Source organism: Oncorhynchus masou, chromosome 8 (genome assembly GCF_036934945.1).
Source record: "Oncorhynchus masou masou isolate Uvic2021 chromosome 8, UVic_Omas_1.1, whole genome shotgun sequence".
Classification (NCBI taxonomy): Eukaryota; Metazoa; Chordata; class Actinopteri; order Salmoniformes; family Salmonidae; genus Oncorhynchus; species Oncorhynchus masou.
In genome coordinates, this window is record NC_088219.1 from 45,692,297 (window position 1) to 45,713,719 (window position 21,423).

Sequence of the window (21,423 nt, forward strand, 5' to 3'; positions counted from 1 at the left end):
ATAGTATTGCTTTCCTTCTATAACAACTCCATCTCCACTCTGACAGAGTTCCCCTCCTGGATGTACCGTCATGAGAAAACAGTGAGCTATACAGTGCCTACGACATCGGGAGCTTCCACGGCACCAACTTCAGTATCTCTTTTTTTTCCTGCTCTCACTGAAGCCCAAAGGCCTACTCTTCCAGCTGAGGCGACCCAGGGAGGACGGAGAAGTTGGCATGGGGAGAGTCCTTCCCTGACCGAAAGCCATGCACAGGGTGCATCTGGACATGGGCGTGTGGAACAGCAAACTGAATAACTCAGGAGAGCTGTACATCCCCACCAATGCTGAGAATGTAGAGCCTGGCTGTATTAGCGATGACACCTGCCAGGTAGGACTTAATAGACTAATATCAATATCAATACCTCTATTGTAATAAAGTGTAATAATATTATATATTAACCTCTCTATGCACAGAACCGCCACAGAACCGCTAATCGCTACATAAATAGTCATATTAAACATTCATGAAAATACAAGTGTCTCACATGTTTCGAAAGCCTAGAATCTTGCTAATCCAACTGCGTTGTCAGTTTTAAAAAATGATTTACTGCGAAAGAATACGATGCGATTATCTGAGAATAGAGCCCCATAAAAAACAACTATTTCAACCAGCACAGGCATAACAAAATCACAAACTACGAAACATACGAGGTAAATACACACACAAAACGTGACTTTTTCAGTCATGTTTGGTTTCATTGCAATCAACTGGTTTGTTTGTAACACAACCAAACGTGATCGGTCATTTCGCGAGACGTATTGACTGAAAGAAACCGATTTGAAGACAACAAGTAATGACATTATTGTGCACCGTTGATTGACTGTATTTTAACCCAATGACCACTGATCATATTGAAATCTAGCTGGGTAGATAGCCAATGAGCTGAGGTAAACGGCAATATGTAATGTTTATGTGTTGGAAGACCAACCCATGTAGTAAACTCCGGCGTAAAGAGGTTAATTCGCCATTGACGATTCATACCGGAAGGACCAACGCATGTTTACGCACAGCATTGTTTTGGTAAAGCGCATATTCAGCTGTTTATATATCAATCAGTATGGCGACTAAGTCAGGGAAAGCTAAATCTAAGTCTAGGTATACAGATGTACACACAATTTTAGAAGAAATTGATCGAGGACGATTCATTCAGCGATTCCCAAATGGAGGAATTGTTTTTGAACGGAGAGGACATCATGCTAATGCCGTTGTTTGAAATTAATAATATCAAATATTTCTTGTGAAATGAAATAAACTATTTGAGGCTGTTGAGGGGAGGGCAGGCCCACAACAATGGCCAAAGTGAAATGGAGACAGTAGATACAGCTGTTCTGTTGTAATAAAGACAGTAGATCTAGCTGGTTTGCCATAATATAATAGAGACAGTAGATCTAGCTGAAATGTCATAATATAAATGAGACAGTAGATCTAGCAGGTCTATAATAATATGTTCCCTGTACTCTCTACATATCTGTTTATTATATCTGTTGATACAGGGCTCATGTGTGAAACTATTCTAACTGAACATTTTCTTTCACAGTGACACTGACTCCGAATGGGAGCCCCCAGTGCCAAGTTTCCATCCCCCACTGAAGCTGGTTCATCCAACTCCTGCCACAAGTGGTGTTCATCTGCCCAAATTTATTTCTGCAGGCATGGATGTGCCTCAGGGCCAAAAGGCCACAGCATGGAGGCGTCGCTGTGTTCTTTGCAAAATGAAGTCCCCCATCACCTGCACCATATGCTTGGTTACCCTCTGCTATATAGCAGCAAGAGACTGCTATGGCAACTGGCATCAGCAGCACAATATTGTGTAGAGGACAGAGGGTCTTCCAAATATTGAAAGTGTTATTTTGTAAATGTATATTTATTTTTCCTGTTTTTTTCTCCATTTTTTGAGGGGGTGTGTTAGAATACCATTTTGGTATTTTGTATATAGTTATTCCATTCAAAATGTATAACTTCACCAATTTGGCCACTTGGGTACATTTGGGCTACTTGTGTGGGACACCTGGGTGACTTCATGATAAATGTCATGTAGCACACTCATTTTGGAAGTTATCATTCTGAAACTTTGTACAAGTACTGTTGCCCTTTCACTGAAATTGTCCCTGTCATCCTATCTGAATGTTGTATTGTATTATCTAAACCAGATCTATTGTGTTATATTCTCCTACATTCAATTCACATTTACACAAACTTCAGAGTGTTTTCTTTCAAATGGTACCAAGAATATGCATATCCTTGGTTCTGTGTCTAAGCTACAGGCAGTTAGATTTGGGTATGTCTTCAGGCGTAAATTGAAAAAAGTAGGGGGTAGCTCTAAGAGGTTTAATATTCCATACTGACCTATGATTATCAACATTAGAGTGAAATATTACAGACATTAGGCGTAGGCAGTAAATTTAAATAATGTCAACTGTATCAAAATTCGGATTAATAAAAACCTGCGAGACCTGCGAGACACGTGTCAATGTCCATTGTGTGGACCTGGCTGACGGATATGAGTGTGAGTAAATATTAAGCAAATTCTTAGGTTGAAAGAAAATAACTCAAGACTAGCAAAACTTCTTAGGGTGCTGACAGACAGTGCATGGTGGACGGGGTCAGTGTTGCCAACTAATTTTCAGGGTTAGTTGCTAAGAGGCAGGTTGATTTGTTGCTAAAAGTTGCTAAATTATGTTCTGAAGTCATTGCGTAATAACGTAAGTCTACGTCATTATGTAGAATACACAATAACGTTGCTCAAATTGACTGGCCATCTCGACAAAAAATATGATTTGACATTTGTTCAGGTACAAGACTCCGACTCTTTTCTGTACTTCTGGCTGTACAATTTTGACTGAGACATGTTTTTGATTGATGTTGTAAGTTCAAGCATTAGTGACAAACTATATTAATTGGGTTTGGCAAGTTGAACCCGTACAATGATTTGCAATTTGCTGAAATTGCTGCTGGCCTTCTGCTGCCTGTGCACGAGCTGAGCGCCTGCTGCTGATGTCACTCACAATGTATTTTTGCAGCCAGGTGTGTGTGACAGAGAAAATAGTTTTTGTGTCATATAGAGGGAAACTGCATGCATTTTAGTGTTTGAGTCACTTTTCCAAAGTTGCTAAAAGTTCCAAATACATTTTTAAAAGTAGCAAAATGTGTTGCTAGGTGCTGTTTGAAAAAAAGTTGCCAGGAGAGTCTGAAAAGTTGCTAAATCTATCAATAAAATTGCTAAGTTGGCATCACTGGACGGGGGTGGGGAACGAAACAACAGCAGGACCAGCTAACTTGCCCACTAGCTAGCTAGGTGGCTAATACTATCAGTTTATAGAGTTACGTTTAACAATAAAAATAATTGTGAATCCATTTTTGGATTAACAATTGCTGTTGTATGTAATGACGTTTGTATGCATGCTTAGGGTTTTATAGTGATATTATTTTGTTTATTTTGTTGCTATTATCACCACCGACTTTCGCATAGACTGTGTGCTGTCGCCTTGTGTGTGGCTCGGATGACAAGTAGTGTACTGGGGGAGTGCTCTGCGATATTCTGCTGGCTGTCAGAAAAGCACTTTAGGGTTTCTTCACATTTGCTTTCTTGCAAAAGCCTTAAAAATAAATAAAAATGTGTGTATCTGTCTTTGCATGAATGAAACAATTCCCACACGCACAAAATGTATACTAGATAGGTTTATTAGTATATTATATAATGTAAACTCACTCACTTTTGTACATCGCCTTGGTCTGTACAATTTACCTTATTTTAGCGTCCCAAAAACGTAATGTCAATACAATTGTAAAGCACAATTTCTCCCCTTTCCAACAAAATCAATGACATGAGCTCCCGCTGCCCGTTTCTGCATAATTCAAGAAGGCAATGAGCTCCGTCGAGTCTTTTTAAAAATGGCGGGTGGGGAAGAAAAACTAATGCGTGATAGTGAGAAGGACAGATATCGTGTGGGAAAACTTATTTTTTTCACTCAATCTGTCCAATTTATCACCTTATTGCCTCTAAAATGTAAATAAAACATGATAAAGAGTTTATATAATGTGTCATTACATACCTATTTGAAGATTTGTGTTGAATTTGAATCGGGCTTTTAGTGCGGTGCTAAAGTGATCTTCAGAAGTGAACAGCGGCTTTGAGAGTCATGATGCTTGCAGTGATGACGGAAAAAATGAGTCGGTATCCCCCTTACCCCCGTCACTGTCCATTTCTTGTTTTTAAATGATGAGAGAAGTGCTACACCTGGTGGAGACAGATTGTAAGACAGAAATAGTTGCTTTATGCGTGCTGTAAGTTACGGCATCACACGTCATGATGTAACAGAGGGTCCGTTTTTTTCAACTTTTCTCCAATACTATAGAGCGATTACCATGCTGATCAACGCTTGAATAGAAACGTAGTTCACACCCCCTATTTTGAAGTCATCACAGTCACTACAGTCCCATTAGTTTTCTTTGCAGCCTCGTTTGAATGTCGCGGTTGTGCACATTTGTACGGAATGGGGTGAGTTTACGTTATATAGTGAGTTTTTGTTGTCTAATGTCTAACCCATTTGTTAACCCTCAGGTGTGACCAACACTACCTTCGAGATCAACCCACTGCAGCTCAGTGCAGAGGGTTCCCTGCGGTTGCCGTTGACCCAAGTACCTGGAGCTCTGCACCCGCTCAGAGAAGACTGTGCTGTTCTGAAGCGCCTGCTGATGGGACTGCTGGACTCCTCGATCCGCATTGAGATACATGGGAGGCTCAGTGTGGAGGTGCTGACCTTCTTTGACGTGCGCCATGGGGCCGATGGCACCGCTTGCACATATCCATGCCCGACCTAATCCCACTGGGTTATCACCGTGGATGGCATCACCGACTCCAGCAGCACCCCTGAGGAGGCGGGTGTCCTGCACTTCCTCAACGAGGTAGGGGCAGAGGTTGCTATCGCCGAGAGCTTCTTGGGCTGCCTGGGCGCCATGCGAGTCGCTGGGGTCTATCTACCATTTGTGGATGCCCAACACCCGCTGCAGCCTGCCCGCTTCCACAGAACAGGCGACAAGGATATCCAAACGGAATGTACGAGTGCTGATGTATGCCATTCGGACCGCTGCCTGAACGGAGCTTCGTGCAAGGATCTCTTTAACAAGTTTGACTGAGTATGCAAGCCGGGTAGGGAGGGAGTGCAGTGCGAGGTGGACACAGACGAGTGCGTGTCCGGGCCCTGCGTCTACGGCATCTGCACTGATGAGTTGGCAGGTTTCAAGTGCACATGTGACCCGGGGTTCGGGGGTGAAACCTGCAAGGAGGACCTGAATAAGTGCGAGGAACACAGCTGTGAAAACGGGGGCCCCTGTGTGGATGTGAGTACACAGATTACTTTGCCGGCCCACTCTGCCAGTGAGGTGCCTCTTTATGCCAACCAATTAGTGTCACAGTAAGTGGTCAGGGACCATTGTCATGTGGAATAATAGATTATCAGATCATTTGTATCTAGCTAGCACATATTTAGGTTTGATACCAAGTTTTATATTGAGTTGCTTAACCTATCATATCAAATACAGCATACCTAATTGAAGTGAAAAACAGATATTATAAATATAAGTTGATTGATTCAATATTTTTTGATGAACAGGAACCCTTCACTCGAACACCTATTGTGGACATTGGGTAGTTTTCACGGCTTTGAGTCAGATGGTGTAATTCTGTACATTACCCACAGGTGGACCTACCTGCCATTGATGTGCGAAGAGGATATATATAAAATGGAATCTGCCATGGCGGGCTGTTGGGGGCCAACTGTTTCTGTGTGCCCGGTTTCGCAGGGGAGAAGTAAGTAGGGTAGCCTAGTGGTTAGAGCATTGGACTAGTAACTGGAAGGTTGCAAGTTCAAACCCCTGAGCTGACAAGGTACAAATCTGTCGTTCTGCCCCTGAACTAATCAAATCAAATTTTATTTGTCACATACACATGGTTAGCAGATGTTAATGCGAGTGTAGCGAAATGCTTGTGCTTCTAGTTCCGACAATGCAGTAATAACCAACAAGTAATCTAACTAACAATTCCTAAACTACTGTCTTATACACAGTGTAAGGGGATAAAGAATATGTACATAAGGATACATGAATGAGTAATGGTACAGAGCAGCATAGGCAAGATACAGTAGATGGTATCGAGTACAGTATATACATATGAGATGAGTATGTAAACAAAGTGGCATAGTTAAAGTGGCAAGTGATACATGTATTACATAAGGATGAAGTCGATGATATAGAGTACAGTATATACGTATGCATATGAGATGAATAATGTAGGGTAAGTAACATTATATAAGGTAGCATTGTTTAAAGTGGCTAGTGATATATTTACATCATTTCCCATCAATTCCCATTATTAAAGTGGCTGGAGTTGAGTCAGTGTCAGTGTGTTGGCAGCAGCCACTCAATGTTAGTGGTGGCTGTTTAACAGTCTGATGGCCTTGAGATAGAAGCTGTTTTTCAGTTTCTCGGTCCCAGCTTTGATGCACCTGTACTGACCTCGCCTTCTGGATGATAGCGGGGTGTACAGGCAGTGGCTCGGGTGGTTGATGTCCTTGATGATCTTTATGGCCTTCCTGTAACATCGGGTGGTGTAGGTGTCCTGGAGGGCAGGTAGTTTGCCCCCGGTGATGCGTTGTGCAGACTTCACTACCCTCTGGAGAGCCTTACGGTTGAGGGTGGAGCAGTTGCCGTACCAGGCGGTGATACAGCCCGCCAGGATGCTCTCGATTGTGCATCTGTAGAAGTTTGTGAGTGTTTTTGGTGACAAGCCGAATTTCTTCAGCCTCCTGAGGTTGAAGAGGCGCTGCTGCGCCTTCTTCACGATGCTGTCTGTGTGAGTGGACCAATTCAGTTTGTCTGTGATGTGTATGCCGAGGGAACTTAAACCTGGCTACTCTCTCCACTACTGTTCCATCGATGTGGATAGGGGGGTGTTCCCTCTGCTGTTTCCTGAAGTCCACAATCATCTCCTTAGTTTTGTTGACGTTGAGTGTGAGGTTATTTTCCTGACACCACACTCCGAGGGCCCTCACCTCCTCCCTGTAGGCCGTCTCGTCGTTGTTGGTAATCAAGCCTACCACTGTTGTGTCGTCCGCAATCTTGATGATTGAGTTGGAGGCGTGCGTGGCCACGCAGTCGTGGGTGAACAGGGAGTACAGGAGAGGGCTCAGAACGCACCCTTGTGGGGCCCCAGTGTTGAGGATCAGCGGGGAGGAGATGTTGTTACCTACCCTCACCACCTGGGGGCGGCCCGTCAGGAAGTCCAGTACCCAGTTGCACAGGGCGGGGTCGAGACCCAGGGTCTTGAGCTTGATGACGAGCTTGGAGGGTACTATGGTGTTGAATGCCGAGCTGTAGTCGATGAACAGCATTCTCACATAGGTATTCCTCTTGACCAGATGGGTTAGGGCAGTGTGCAGTGTGGTTGAGATTGCATCGTCTGTGGACCTATTTGGGCGGTAAGCAAATTGGAGTGGGTCTAGGGTGTCAGGTAGGGTGGAGGTGATATGGTCCTTGACTAGTCTCTCAAAGCACTTCATGATGACGGAAGTGAGTGCTACGGGGCGGTAGTCATTTAGCTCAGTTACCTTAGCTTTCTTGGGAACAGGAACAATGGTGGCCCTCTTGAAGCATGTGGGAACAGCAGACTGGTATAGGGATTGATTGAATATGTCCGTAAACACACCAGCCAGCTGGAACAGGCAGATAACCCACTGTTCCCAGGCCGTCATTGTAAATACGAATTTGTTCTTAACTGACTTGCCTAGTAAGGTTAAGGTAAAAAAAAAAATAGAGAGCGACACATTTTAAATTTGTATGCACAAAATAACACAAATCAGCCATTACAGTGTACCACAGTTTGGGAAACACTGCTTGGTATGGTACTGTAGGGATGGATACCAGAATATATATATATATATATATATATATATATATATATATATATATATATATATATATAAATATAATTATTGGCACCTTTGATAAAGATTAGCAAAAAATACTATAATATAAATAATACAAATACTTAGCTATATTGTATGCTCAAAATAATGGGGAAATCATATTTTATACTAATACAATTTCTTAGAAAGACATACATTTTTTATATATTTTTTTTTACCCAATTTAGTGGGATCCAATTGGTAGTTACAGTCTCGTCTCATCGCTGCAGCTCCCGTACGGACTCGGGAGAGGCAAAGGTCGAGAGCCGTGTGTCCTCCGAAACCCAACCAAGCCGCACTGCTTCTTGACACAATGCCCACTTAACCCGGAAGCCAGCCGCACCAATGTATCGGAGGAAACGCTGTACACCTGGCGACCTTGTCAGTGTGCGCTGCGCCCGGCCCGCCGCAGGAGTCTCTAGTGCTCGATGGAACAAGGACATCCCTGCCGGCCAAACCCTCCCCTAACCCGGACGACGCTGGCCAATTGTGTGCCGCTCCATGGGTCTCCCGGGCGCGGCCGGCTGCGACAGAGCCTGGACTCGAACCCAGAATATCTAGTGGCACAGCTAGCACTAACAAAGTATTTTAAAAAATAGTGGTCAAAATTATTGGCACCCTTTCCTTGTGAGGATAACAACACTGAAACTTTTTCTAAAATGTTTTATGAGGTTGGAGAACACATTGAGAGGGATCCTAGACCCTTCCTCCATACAGAATCTTTCCAGATCCTTGATATCCTTTGTCTGCTCTTATGTTCCCGTACGTGGAAATGGTTTCCATGGTTTGGTTTTCTTTAAACAGCCACTACAAACTTCAGCTAACTTTAGTCTCTGCTATCAAAAAATATACCCCACAATGCACTGCCCTCTTCAATTCAAGCCATACGTTTTCAATGGGGTTCAAGTCTGGAGACTGAGATGGCCATAGAAAAATATTGATTTCTTTGCAGATTTTGATTAGTGCTTGCGGTTATTGTCTTGCTAGATGATTTTCATGTCATCTGACCATAGCACCGTCAGGAGTTTAATAAACGGCATTGGCACTTCCAGCACAGACAAATGATATCAAGGATCTGGGAAGATTCTGTATGGAGGAATGGTCTAAGATCCCTCCCAACGTGTTCTCCAATCTCATAAAACATTTTAGAAAAAGGTTCAGTGCCATTATCATTGAAAGGTGAAGTATTGAAAGGCATTGGAAATTATGACCCCCTACAGTACCTTTTTGAGAGAAGAACAGTATTACTTGTTAAACAATATCTCGTTCTCTGAGCAATTGTATTAGAATAAAATAATTTCCCAACATTATACAAAAGGTATTTGAATAATTCATTTTATATAGTAATTTTCACAAATTTTTATCAAGGGTGTCAATCATTTCAGACCCCACTGTATATTATGCTTGTTCTGTCTGTTTAAAATGTCCTCATTGTGTTTTCCTCCTCAGGCGTGATAAATGAGTGTAAGTCTAACCCCTGTCGTAATGGTGGATCCTGTATCGATTGACTGGTTCTGGTGTGTGTGCCTACCTGGCTACAGCGGCCCATTCTGCCATACAAAACTTCTTCATTCTTCTCCTCCTCTTCCAAGTCATTTTGCATTCATTGTCTATGTATACACAATAAAAAAATATTTAATTATTAGTAAACAACAAATATTATTGTCTTTCCAATGCATTTATAGTTATTCATTCAAATCTCTGGATTTATATTGGTTTATTCATGAAGACTATTAAGACATGTAATGTATATTTTTAGCATTACAGTAATTTTAAAATTAGTCACTCATCACTGACATTTCTCTCTTGGTTCCTTGCTTGTTTCCTCCTTGCAGAAACAGCCCCAGAAAGAGCGGGTGCCGTGGCTGGTGATAGCCATTCCCCTGGTGTGGCTTGGTGCTCTGCTAGCAGTCATCGCCTCACCTTGATGGTGTTCACAGCCCGCAAGAAGCGCCAGTCGGGGGGATCCTACAGCCCCAGCGCTCAGGAGATGGCCGGGGCGCACCTGGAAATGGACAGCATGCTTAACGTCCCCACTGAGGGGCAACTCATCTGATCAGTCTAGATCTGATCCAAGAACTGTGCTCGGGACATGTGGCTAGGCTGCGTCACGCAAAAATCAGCAAAAGCTCATCTGAGAGTACAGCACTGCTGGCAGGTGCGCAAGACTCACTGAGACAATAGACTCTATAGTCGGTCAAGCTCGCTGGAGGGAGACACAGGGGAGACGACATGAGCTGCTGCCCCCTGCTGGATGGATATGTTACTGGCCCAGTGGTGCCGTATTTTTGTGTTTTGTTTGCCCTAATCTTATGTGTGAGTAGTTTGGAGGATCTTGGGGAGGAAGTAGAGGTTGGAGTAGTGGGGGTGGGCAGTGCCGGGCGATTGGTAAAGAATTGAGTTGCATGTCTTAAGGAGCATCCCGGTTGGTGGTGGGGGCGTTCCAAAGTCATTGAAAGACTGGACGGGAAGTCAAAGGTCCAAGGACAACCTTGGGTCTCCGATAGACAGAGGAGGCTCCAGTGTAACACCGGCATATGCCATTCGATCGAGCGTTTAAGATGGACTGGATGGACTTTTCTTTTTTAAGAAATACATGAACAGTGGGCACCGACTACCCCCACCCTTACACTTTTTGGTTCATGTTTTGAAAAACATTTTTACTCTAGGTAGGGCAACAATCTTAAAGGTGAGGTTCAGTATATTCCAGTCTATGGTTCAAGAGAAACTGTAATCCATGGTTTGGTTTTCTTTAAACAGCCACTACAAACTTCAGCTAACTTTAGTCTCTGCTAGTAAACAATATACCCCCCGATGCACTGCCTGGTAAGGACATGTTTCCTCCCCCCAAAACTCTGCTCCTAAGACTCATTTATCCTCAATATGTGAAATTGTGGTATCGCTATGCACTCACGGTTACACAGTTCTACAACCAGTGCAAAAATGGCAGAGTATGCATTTTGGAGAATAAACGAAGCCTTACGAGAAATCGTTCTGTCACACTCTACAATCCCAATCAACATATTTTGGTTGTTTGATTATAATTTTGTATTTGATTATAGCTTGACTTTTTAAGTACCTCACAGAGAGAGAGCTCTTCCACCCAATTTTGGTTAGACTTCTTAACGCGGCATGCTCACTTTTGTTTCCAAACAAAAGACAACCGTGTATCTGAGCAGCTAGATAACTTACATTTTTTTATGGCACTCAAACTGGTGCTATAGATATCTGTGATAAAGCCTGCGATGGTACAGTAAATTCATCTGTCCTTATTTGGAGTTTGGCTTAAAATTGTTCCTTTCACCAAAATATAGGGTACTGTATGTGACTGGAAATGACAAAAGTAAGCCAAACTCCACTATGCCTTTATCTTCTTGTCCCATCCTCAAACATTGTCATACTCGGACTCTGACTGTCTCGTATGAAACATGTTTCATTCACTGTTTCTTAATGCAAACCTCAAATCTCAGCAAGACCAATTGAAGAATAACAGGCATGAGTTCCTTCAAATCTCTTAGAGAAAAGCAATGTGATACAGATATGAACTGTAAACAGAAAATACTACTGCACATATTTCTTTGTTCTTTTATTAACTACTGAGCGAAAGCTAAACATTTGTATTTCATTGTTCACACGTGAATGTGAATTGATATGACTCGTTATTTGCTGGGTTGTTCGATATCTGCATTAGTTTACACTGTTTTGGCATTCGAGCCTCAATGACGCTGGCCGTTTCAAATATTGATACTGTTCATAGGTTTCGCATTAAAAGCATTCAAAATATCCAAGACAGTAGAGGATTCTACACAAACATAACCTTGTTTTTATTAAACTGTAAAAATGTGTCAAATGTGTAGATTCTTGTAATAAAACACTGAAGGGCAATCTGAGTCAACACATTTTAGTCGATGGGTCACTCAAGTGTCACTTCAACTTAACCAGGACTTTTGAAGTTAGTTAGCATTAGCCTAGCTTAGCTTTTAGCATCAGCCTAGCTTTGCTGAACTTAGTAAAAACCTGTCATTTTGTTGGTTCAGATTTGCGAAGGAAATGCCACCCGTACTGTATAAACTCAAGAATATACTGTAGATAGAATACCCGAATATCTGGGTCTTGTCGTTCTTCTAATATGGACCCATGCCAACAGGATCTGGGTGGGGTGAGAATGGTCCAAGAGAAACTATGCTAGACTGTTTAACAAAGGGTCTGTAGAAGAGCCATTACCCCCAGAATAGTTACACTTCTCCTGGACTTCAGGGATTAATGACCAGACCACACTGCAAATCCAAAAAGAGTGAGAGACAGAAACATGGCGAGAGAGAAAGTCCATTTCAATTACATTGAATTGAGAGAGTTGTCAACTAAATAACAGACAGATGAGTGGAAACATGGGAAAATATTTTAGCTTAAACAGAACATTAAGCATCAAATCAAAGTCAGTACAACGACCAAGGCTACCAAGAAGTGAATCAAAATAAGCCAGGCAGTGATCGTGTGACTGCTCTTTTTAATCGTGAGGGATACACAAATGAGGAAAAGAAAACACAACAAAATCAATCCAAACTCAAAAAAAGAGCTCAATTGTATATATAAATATCATCACATTTCTATAGGAAACATTCTTTGAGAAGGGAGGGGAGGTGGGGGTATGGACACAATCTACATCAGCAACAAAGACACGCAAAGGTACTTTTCCAACGTAGATATGGATGAAAACATCATGGATTATCCTTTACGGTAAGGCAACAACTGTTATTTGAAAGCTCAGTGATTCAATAAAATACTGCTAGTGTCTTGATCAAGTGTGAGTGAGATTTAATGCATTGCTCTGATTCTTAAAGCACACTTACAATATATTGTCGATCAAAAGTAACCATATCCCTGAAGAAAGGTACGTACAAACCATGGAGAGTGGAAACATTTGAAGTTATTGAATGAATTCAAGGGGTGAGCGCAATAGTAATGATTCTAGGTTCTGGTCAAACCAAGGTTTCTTTTAGTATAAATACAATTAATACTTAAGTATGTCTAGATATAGCTAGGTAAATAGACAGCTAATTATCGGCACTTTGGGTAATTTATGACTAGTTTATCAATATGCCACTAACACCATGCTTAAGAAAACATTCCTCTGTATTTTTCCTCTGTAATCTCCCTGCACACAGTTAGCTTTTAGCAATAGCATGAAGCCACTATGACTCCATCTGTGTGAATACCCACAAGGCAGTGGGGGGAGACATTTGTAGCAGCTCTCTGGACAAATGATCGGTAGTGTCACACTAGTGTAGGTCCTGATTTCAGTCAAACCGGAAGTGCACTGGCAAGCAATTGCAATCGTAACCGACAATGGTACCCATTTTTCAGTATGTACTTTACAATCTTGCACACATAGCAGCAAAACACTCAGCAAGCAGCCAGTGACTCAGTAGTAGGTGATCACTGTCCTCAGACACAGAAAACATGATAATAATCCTAAATCAACAAAGGCGAAAAGGGAATACATGGGATGAGTTTAAATAGCAAACATGGTGGGTCTATATCCCTCCCCTACTACATAGGAATTGACTTTGGCAAATTAATTATCAAACGTTTTTCACCTGAAAGATTGCAGTAACGGACATGACATAAATTAAAGATGCCCATTTGAAGGTCCATAACCAACCTCCTTTAGCCCAAACGATATACCACATTATAAATAGTCTGCAAAAAAACTACAGTGAATAATGTAGCATTTATTGCAGTATACTATAGTATATATACAGTAGTACATAAAGAGTAATATATACTAATAATATACTACTAATTAATTTCGTTTTTTGCGGATGGTAGTATTTACTGTAGTCTTTTTGCAGACTATAGTGTATTACACTTTGGTATTTACTGTAGTATACTGTAGTGCTTTTGGGAACATTGCTGTAGTATTTACTGAAGTGTTTTTCTTATACACTGCTCAAAAATATAAAGGGAACACTTAAACAACACAATGTAACTCCAAGTCAATCAAACTTCTGTGAAATCAAACTGTCCACTTAGGAAGCAACACTGATTGACAATACATTTCACATGCTGTTGTGCAAATGGAATAGACAATAGGTGGAAATTATAGGCAATTAGCAAGACACCCCCAATAAAGGAGTGGTTCTGCAGGTGGTGACCACAGACCACTTCTCAGTTCCTATGCTTCCTGGCTGATGTTACTGGCGGTGCTTTCACTCTAGTGGTAGCATGAGACGGAGTCTACAACCCACACAAGTGGCTCAGGTAGTGCAGCTCATCCAGGATGGCACATCAATGCGAGCTGTGGCAAGAAGGTTTGCTGTGTCTGTCAGCGTAGTGTCCAGAGCATGGAGGCGCTACCAGAAGACAGGCCAGTACATCAGGAGATGTGGAGGAGGCCATAGGAGGGCAACAACCCAGCAGCAGTACCGCTACCTCCGCCTTTGTGCAAGGAGGAGCAGGAGGAGCACTGCCAGTGCCCTGCAAAATGACCTCCCGTAGGCCACAAATTTGCATGTGTCTGCTCAAACGGTCAGAAGCAGACTCCATGAGGGTGCACCGTGCAGGACGGCAGGACGTTTGGCATTTGCCAGACAACACCATGGAGAACATTCTGCTGCCTGCAACATCCTCCAGCATGACCGGTTTGGAGGTGGGTCAGTCATGGTGTGGGGTGGCATTTCTTTGGGGGGCTGCACAGCCCTCCATGTGCTCGCCAGAGGTAGCCTGACTTCCATTAGGTACCGAAATGAGATCCTCAGACCCCTTGTGAGACCATATGCTGGTGCGGTTGGCCCTGGGTTTCTCCTAATGCAAGACAATGCTAGGCCTCATGTGGCTGGAGTGTGTCAGCAGTTCCTGCAAGAGGAAGGCATTGATGCTATGGACTGGCCCGCCCGTTCCCCAGACCTGAATCCAATTGAGCACATCTGGGACATCATGTCTCGCTCCATCCACCAACGCCACATTGCACCAGACTGTCCAGGAGATGGCGGATGCTTTTGTCCAGGTCTGGGAGGAGATCCCTCAGGAGACCATCCGCCACCTGATCAAGAGCATGCCCAGGCGTTGTAGGGAGGTCATACAGGCACGTGGAGGCCACACACACTACTGAGCCTCATTTTGACTTGTTTTAAGGACATTACATAAAAGTTGGATCAGCCTGTAGTGTGGTTTTCCACTTTAATTTTGAGTGTGACTCCAAATCCAAACCTCCATGGGTTGATAAATTTGATTTCCATTGATATTTTTTTTTGTGATTTTGTTGTCAGCACATTCAACTATGTAAAGACAAAAATATTTAATACGAATATTTCATTCATTCAGATCTAGGATGTGTTATTTTAGTGTTGCCTTTATTTTTTTGAGCAGAGTTTTATCTTTGACGTGGAAGTGGGGGGGCTTTCTCCTTGAGGAAACCTACTGGAGAAATACTAAAAAAAGCAAATGTTCTATAACCGGTAAGTAGTTTGAACTAGCTTCTAAAAGAAGAGTTCAGAGCTTCTGCTCTTTTCTATAACCATACTTGGCATGTATACTGAACAAAATTATAAACGCAACATATAAAAAGTGTTGGTTCCATGTTTCATAAGCTGAAATAAAAGATTCCAGAAGATTTCCATACTCACAGAAATGTGTATTGCTGTCAAATTGTGTGCACAAATTGGTTTACATCCCTGTTAGTGAGAATTTATACTTTGCCAAGATAATCCATCCACCTGACAGATGTGGCATATCAAGAAGCTGATTAAACAGCATGATAATTACACAGGTGCACCTGAAGCTGGGGACAATAAGAGGCCACTCTAAAATGTGCAGTTTGTGACACAATGCCACAGATGTGGGAGGGAGCGTGCAATTGGCATGTTGACTGCAGCAATGTCCACCAGAGCTGTTGCCAGAGAATTTAATGTTATTTTCACGATCATAAGCCGCCTCCAACGTAATTTTAGAGAATCACAACCGTAGACCACATGTTACCACGCCATCCCATCTTCACCTGCGGGATCGTCTGAGACCAGCCACCTGGACAGCTGATGAAACTGTATTTCTGTCTGTGATAAAGCCCTTTTGTGGGGATAAACTCATTCTGATATGCCCTGCCAGGCCCACCCATGGCTGTGCCCCTGCCCAGTCATGTGAAATCCATAGATCAGGGCCTAATGAATTTATTTCAATTGCCTGATTTCCTTATGCGAACTGTAACTCACTAAAAACTTTTAAATTGTTGCATGTTGCATTTAAATTTTTGTTCAGTATAGGTTTCTCACTTACAGGTGGCACAAATTTGGATATGGGGGAGGATAATGGACAGGGTATATATACATTAAATACGGTATTTACTATAGTTAAAAATAGATATTGTTTTTGCAGACTGCAGTGTTTTTGCAGACATTTCTGTGGTATTTACTATACTATTCTACAGTATACAAAATTATATACTAAGTACTACACATGATCGAGGGATACAATAGTGTGTAATATAGTATTCTACAGAAAACTACATAATTATACATAGTTGAAGTCTGGAGTTTACATACATTTAGGTTGCAGTCACTAAATCTCGTTTTTCAACCACTCCACAAATTTCTTGTTAACAAACTATAGTTTTGGCAAGTTGGTTAGGACATCTACTTTGTGCATGACACAAATAATGACAAGTAATATTTCAAAGAATTGTTTACAGACAGATTATTTCACTTATAATTCACTGTATCACAATTCCAGTGGGTCAGAGTTTTACATACACTAAGTTGACGGTGCCTTTAAACCACTTGGAAAACATCTTGTCATGGCTTTAGAAGCTTCTGATAGGCTAATTGACACCATTTGAGTCAATTGGAGGTGTACCTGTGGATGTATTTCAAGGACTACCTTCAAACTCAGTGCCTCTTCGCTTGACATCATGGGAAAATCAAAAGAAATTAGCCAAGACCTCAGAAAAAAAAATTGTACACCACAAGTCTGATTCATCCTTGGGAGCAATTTCCAAATGCCTGAAGATACCGCGTTCATCTGTACAAACAATAGCATGCAAGTATAAACGTCATGGGACCACACAGCCGTCATACTGCTCAGGAGGGAGACAAGTTCTGTCTCCTAGAGACGAACATACTTTGGTGCGAAAAGTGCAAATCAATCCCAGAACAACAGCAAAAGACCCTCTGATGCTGGAGGAAACAGGTACAAAAGTATCTATATCCACAGTAAAACGAATCCTATATGGACATAACCTGAAAGGCCGCTCAGCAAGGAAGAAGCCACTGCTCCAAAACCGCCATAAAAAAAGCCAGACTACATTTTGCAACTGGACAAAGAGGGTACTTTTTGGAGAAATGTCGCCAAGCAATGCTTGACGCCAAGCATACTTCCAAAGTTGTGGCAAAATGGCGTAAGGACAACAAAGTCAAGGTATTGGAGTGGCCATCACAAAGCCCTGACCTCAAACCTATAGAAAATTTGTGTGCAGAACTGAAAAAGCGTGTGCGAGCAAGGAGGCCTACAAACCAGGCCAAAATTCACCCAATTTATAGTGCAAAGCTTGTGGAAGGCTACCTGAAACGTTTGATCCAAGTTAAACAATTTAAAGGCAATGCTACCAAATACTAATTGAGTGTATGTGTAAACTTGTGACCCACTGGGAATGTGATGAAAATAATAAAAACTGAAATAAACCATTCTCTCTACTATTATTCTGACATTTCACATTCTTAAAATAAAGTGGTGATCCTAACTGACCTAACTTTACTAGGATTAAATGTCAGGAATTGTGAAAACCTGAGTTTAAATGTATTTGGCTAAGGTGCATGTAAACTGCCGACTTCAACTGTAGTAAACTGTAGTATTTTTTTAAATGTGGGATATTTTACCGTCAGATTTGCTTCAGTGAATGTCCATTAGTTTGTACAGAGGTGAGTCCAGACAAACAAAATCATGTATTGTTTGAGTGTTTCCTCTAAAATAAATTGTTTAGCATGACACAGCTGAAGACATCGAGGGTAGACTGCATGCTTGGAATGCCCTGTTAACCTGGGCAATCCACAAATGCGGACGACTGGCTACTCTAATGATTAGCATGTTCATTGTAGTGACAGACACAGCTCTGACATTTTCTGAAACGTGCTGGCCTTTTGGTGCTTGGTCTCAGGATAGAGTCAAGATGCGTTTTAGAGGCCACACAATTTACTGTTTGAGCTAAGCAAAGCTATAGGCTAAGCTAAAAGACAATGTGCAAGAGCGCGCTAGCATGGGCTCTGCACAGTTGATGTAACAGCATACTGAAATAAGTAAAGCCAGGTTTAGAGTCCCATTCCTGGCTAAAGGACGAAAGAGAGTGATAGAGGGTGAGAGACAGACAAAGAGAAAAAGAAAGAGAGGCTCGAACTCCAAAGCTCAGCAGAGGGGGAATCGGACTTGTCCAAGTGACTGGGGGAGGGGACCGTGTGGAAATCAGCCTCTCAATTTGTCACCTGACACACAGACTCTGTTCCTCATTGATCAGCAGCATAAGCTAGTGCAGGGAAGGGGTAAATAAGACAATGCCACCAAGTGGAAAGTCACTTAGTGGCGTTGGGGGGTTAGTCAAAAGTCTCCCTACTTCCCCCGAAGGTCCTTCTTTTTAGGTAGTGCGATGGCCAGCGTGGCCATGGCCAGTAGTTCCCCAAAGGGATTCTGAGTCCTCTGTAGTGTTGGGAGGCTTAGGGCTGGGGGCTGAGGGGGAGTTCAACAGGCTGTCTGAAGAGGTGGGTGGAGGACCACCATGATTGGGGAAGGCAGGCCACATAGAGCCAATGCCAGGGGGGAGGGTCCACCCTACAGGGGAGGACAGTCTGTAGAGCCCCGGAATTGTGGAGAGAAGGTGAGGAGGATGATCATGGGGGGTGGCATGGAAATAGGCAGAGGCAGGAGGCCTGTATGCGCCTCCACTGAAGGGATTCCCCACCACGGTGGGCAAGTAGGGTCTGTGGGTAGGGTAGCCGAGGGGAGTGGTGAAGGGGTTGAGCGGCATGTGTTGGTGGAAGGGGGGCAGGCTCTGGGGATAGGGCCGTGACGGGAAAATGGTCCTGGATGATGGATGGGCAGTACCGGACAGGGAGTCTGCTCCTTCCCCTGCCGAGGCTGGGGTGGTGGTGGTTTGGGCTGGGTTGTTCAGGGGGTCAAGGAGGCTGTGCGGATCCACGTCTTCACCTTCGCTGAAGTCTATCTCGGTGGGCCGCAGCATCAGGTTATCCCCCATCCCAATGGCCTGCCGGAACTCCTGACCCCCTGCCGTGGTGGTCCCACCCTCCCCCGCCACTCCTGGCTTGTTTTGTGGCTTGTGCACCGGTGGCGCAGCCAAGACCTTCACTGGCTCTGGGGTTTTCCTCCCCTGGGGGCGGGGGATGGTTATACTCCCCCCTTGGCTAGGGGTGGTGGAGGGATCCGGCAGCTCAGGGACCCCGGGACCGAAGCGGCTGGGGGGTGGTGGCTCCTCAAGCTCAGGTGGGGGCACCAACAGGGGTCCGTCCCAGTTCGGCGACAACCGGCTGGCCACGGCCATGTGATCTTGCACATGCAGACTCCACATCTTGTTGTAAGGGTTGGGGTCTTTGAGGCCTGGGAGGGTGCACGGGTGTTTGAGGCCTGGGAGGGTGCACGTGTGCTCGCTGCCGCTACAGAGGGAAGACACAAGAAAACAAAACAGCTGATAACCAGTACTATCAAGAGCTGTGTAACATCACAAGTATAGATATTTGTCACGACTTCTGCCGAAGTCGTTGCCTCTCCTTGTTCGGGCGGTGCTCGGCGTTCAACGTCACCGGTCTTCTAGCCATCACTGATCCATTTTTCATTTTCCATTGGTTTTGTCTTGTCTTCCCACACACCTGTTTTCAATCCCATTCATTACCTGTTGTGTATTTAACCCTCTGTTTCCCCTCATGTCTTTGTCAGAGATTGTTTATTGTCAGTGTAGTGTTTTTGTTGTATAGGTGCGCGACGGTTCTTCGTACCCATAGCAGCAGATAAAACCATTTGCTTGCAAAGTGGTGAAAAAAACATTTGAGAGATGGACCTCCAATCATTATCCCGACAGCAGAAAGAGATGTCTTCAGCCAATTGGAAATCAATCAAAGAGAAAACAAAGGAAGAGTGGCAGATCAGCCACCCAATCATGCTTCCAGCTGGGCCGAGATAAGTCAATTAACGAAGTACTATAATGAAGCAAATGCATTATCATTGGTAGGAGTGCAGCGTACAGGGGTGACCATTCAAACGGGACGGAGAAGAGAAAGCTTTCGGGGAAGCCAGTGATGGAGTCGTCTTCGTGCTGCAGCTCATCGCCTGAGGAGTCCTCGGACAGAAAGACTGTGTAGTGACGTGTTGGACGGACATAACTGGGGGAGGTAGATAAGTAGAGAGAGAATGACAGAGATAGAAAAGGAAGTAGAGGAAGATAGATCCCATATCACACACAGATCAGAGAGAGAGTAGAGGGGGAGAAGGAAAGACAGACAGATCGAAAGAAAGTTGTAGCTGGATCATTTTCAGATAATTTTGTCTGATATTTGATCTTTGAAAAAAATTATTTTGTTCATTTATGTACAAAATGTACAACTGATAGATATGGAGTAGAACAGTATACTGATCAAAAAATGACTTTGTTTTTCAATGAGGTGAGAGAAAGGGAGAGATGATTGAATAAGTGGAAAGGAGAGATGGTTTCAGAAAGGCCACGCTCAGTCTTAGTTGGTGACATATTTTTCTTCATTGATAAATACTGAACAATACAACAACTTACTTTCAGTCTGCAGCTCTACTTATTAGATCACAAGAGGGCATCAAACATCTGTAGATTTAGCAACCCGAGGGCTCCATTTAAACAGAGCTAACGCAATGGCACATCTTAGCGCTGGCATTAGTGCTATAGATCCGGGGGTGTGTCAGAAAAATTTGTGCTGTTTTCATAGCTGGCGGAGGTGGTAAAAGGGCTGGGATTTGATGACTAAATAAATTGTAAGTGTGACGAGGGCTTTGACCATTCACTGGCCAATCAACATTTACTTCTGTATTTATTAAATCAAATCAAACTTTATTAGTCACATGCGCCTAATTGTAGACCTTAACCAACAGTGCAGTTCAAGAAAATATTTACCAAATAAACTGAAGTAAAAAATTATAAAAACTAACACAATAACATAACAATAAAGAGACTATATACAGGGGGCACCGGTACTGAGAAATTGTGTGGGTTACATGCTAGTTAAGGTAATTTGTACATGTAGGTAGGGGTGAAGTGACCATGCAAAGATAACAAACAGCGAGTAGCAGCAGTGTACAGAACAAATGGGGGGTGGTCAATGTAATATTCTGATGGCCATTTGATTAATTGTTCAGCAGCCTTATGGCTTGAGGGGACAACTGTTAAGGAGCCTTTTGGCCCTA

General features: G+C 43.1%; 3 long non-coding RNA genes and 1 pseudogene across 3 annotated transcripts in view; 2 read left to right on the top strand and 2 right to left on the bottom strand.

The window, feature by feature from the left end:
* The window catches only part of LOC135544742 (uncharacterized), a 32,785-nt gene extending 28,202 nt beyond the window's left edge, over positions 1-4,583 (top strand). The window contains exons 2-3 of the long non-coding RNA XR_010456371.1: positions 47-370; positions 1,581-4,583. This is a non-coding gene — a long non-coding RNA (uncharacterized LOC135544742). The remainder of the gene's footprint in view (positions 1-46; positions 371-1,580) is intronic.
* Positions 1-9,613, bottom strand: part of LOC135544743 (uncharacterized) — a 52,453-nt gene extending 42,840 nt beyond the window's left edge. Inside the window, exon 1 of the long non-coding RNA XR_010456372.1 lies at positions 9,536-9,613. This is a non-coding gene — a long non-coding RNA (uncharacterized LOC135544743). The remainder of the gene's footprint in view (positions 1-9,535) is intronic.
* On the top strand, positions 9,386-11,848 carry LOC135544744 (uncharacterized). The gene is made up of 2 exons (XR_010456373.1): positions 9,386-9,521; positions 9,840-11,848. It is a non-coding gene; the product is annotated as an uncharacterized LOC135544744 (long non-coding RNA).
* Positions 11,849-18,594: 6,746 nt separating this feature from the next.
* The window catches only part of LOC135543832 (DENN domain-containing protein 1A-like), a 161,739-nt pseudogene continuing 158,910 nt past the window's right edge, over positions 18,595-21,423 (bottom strand).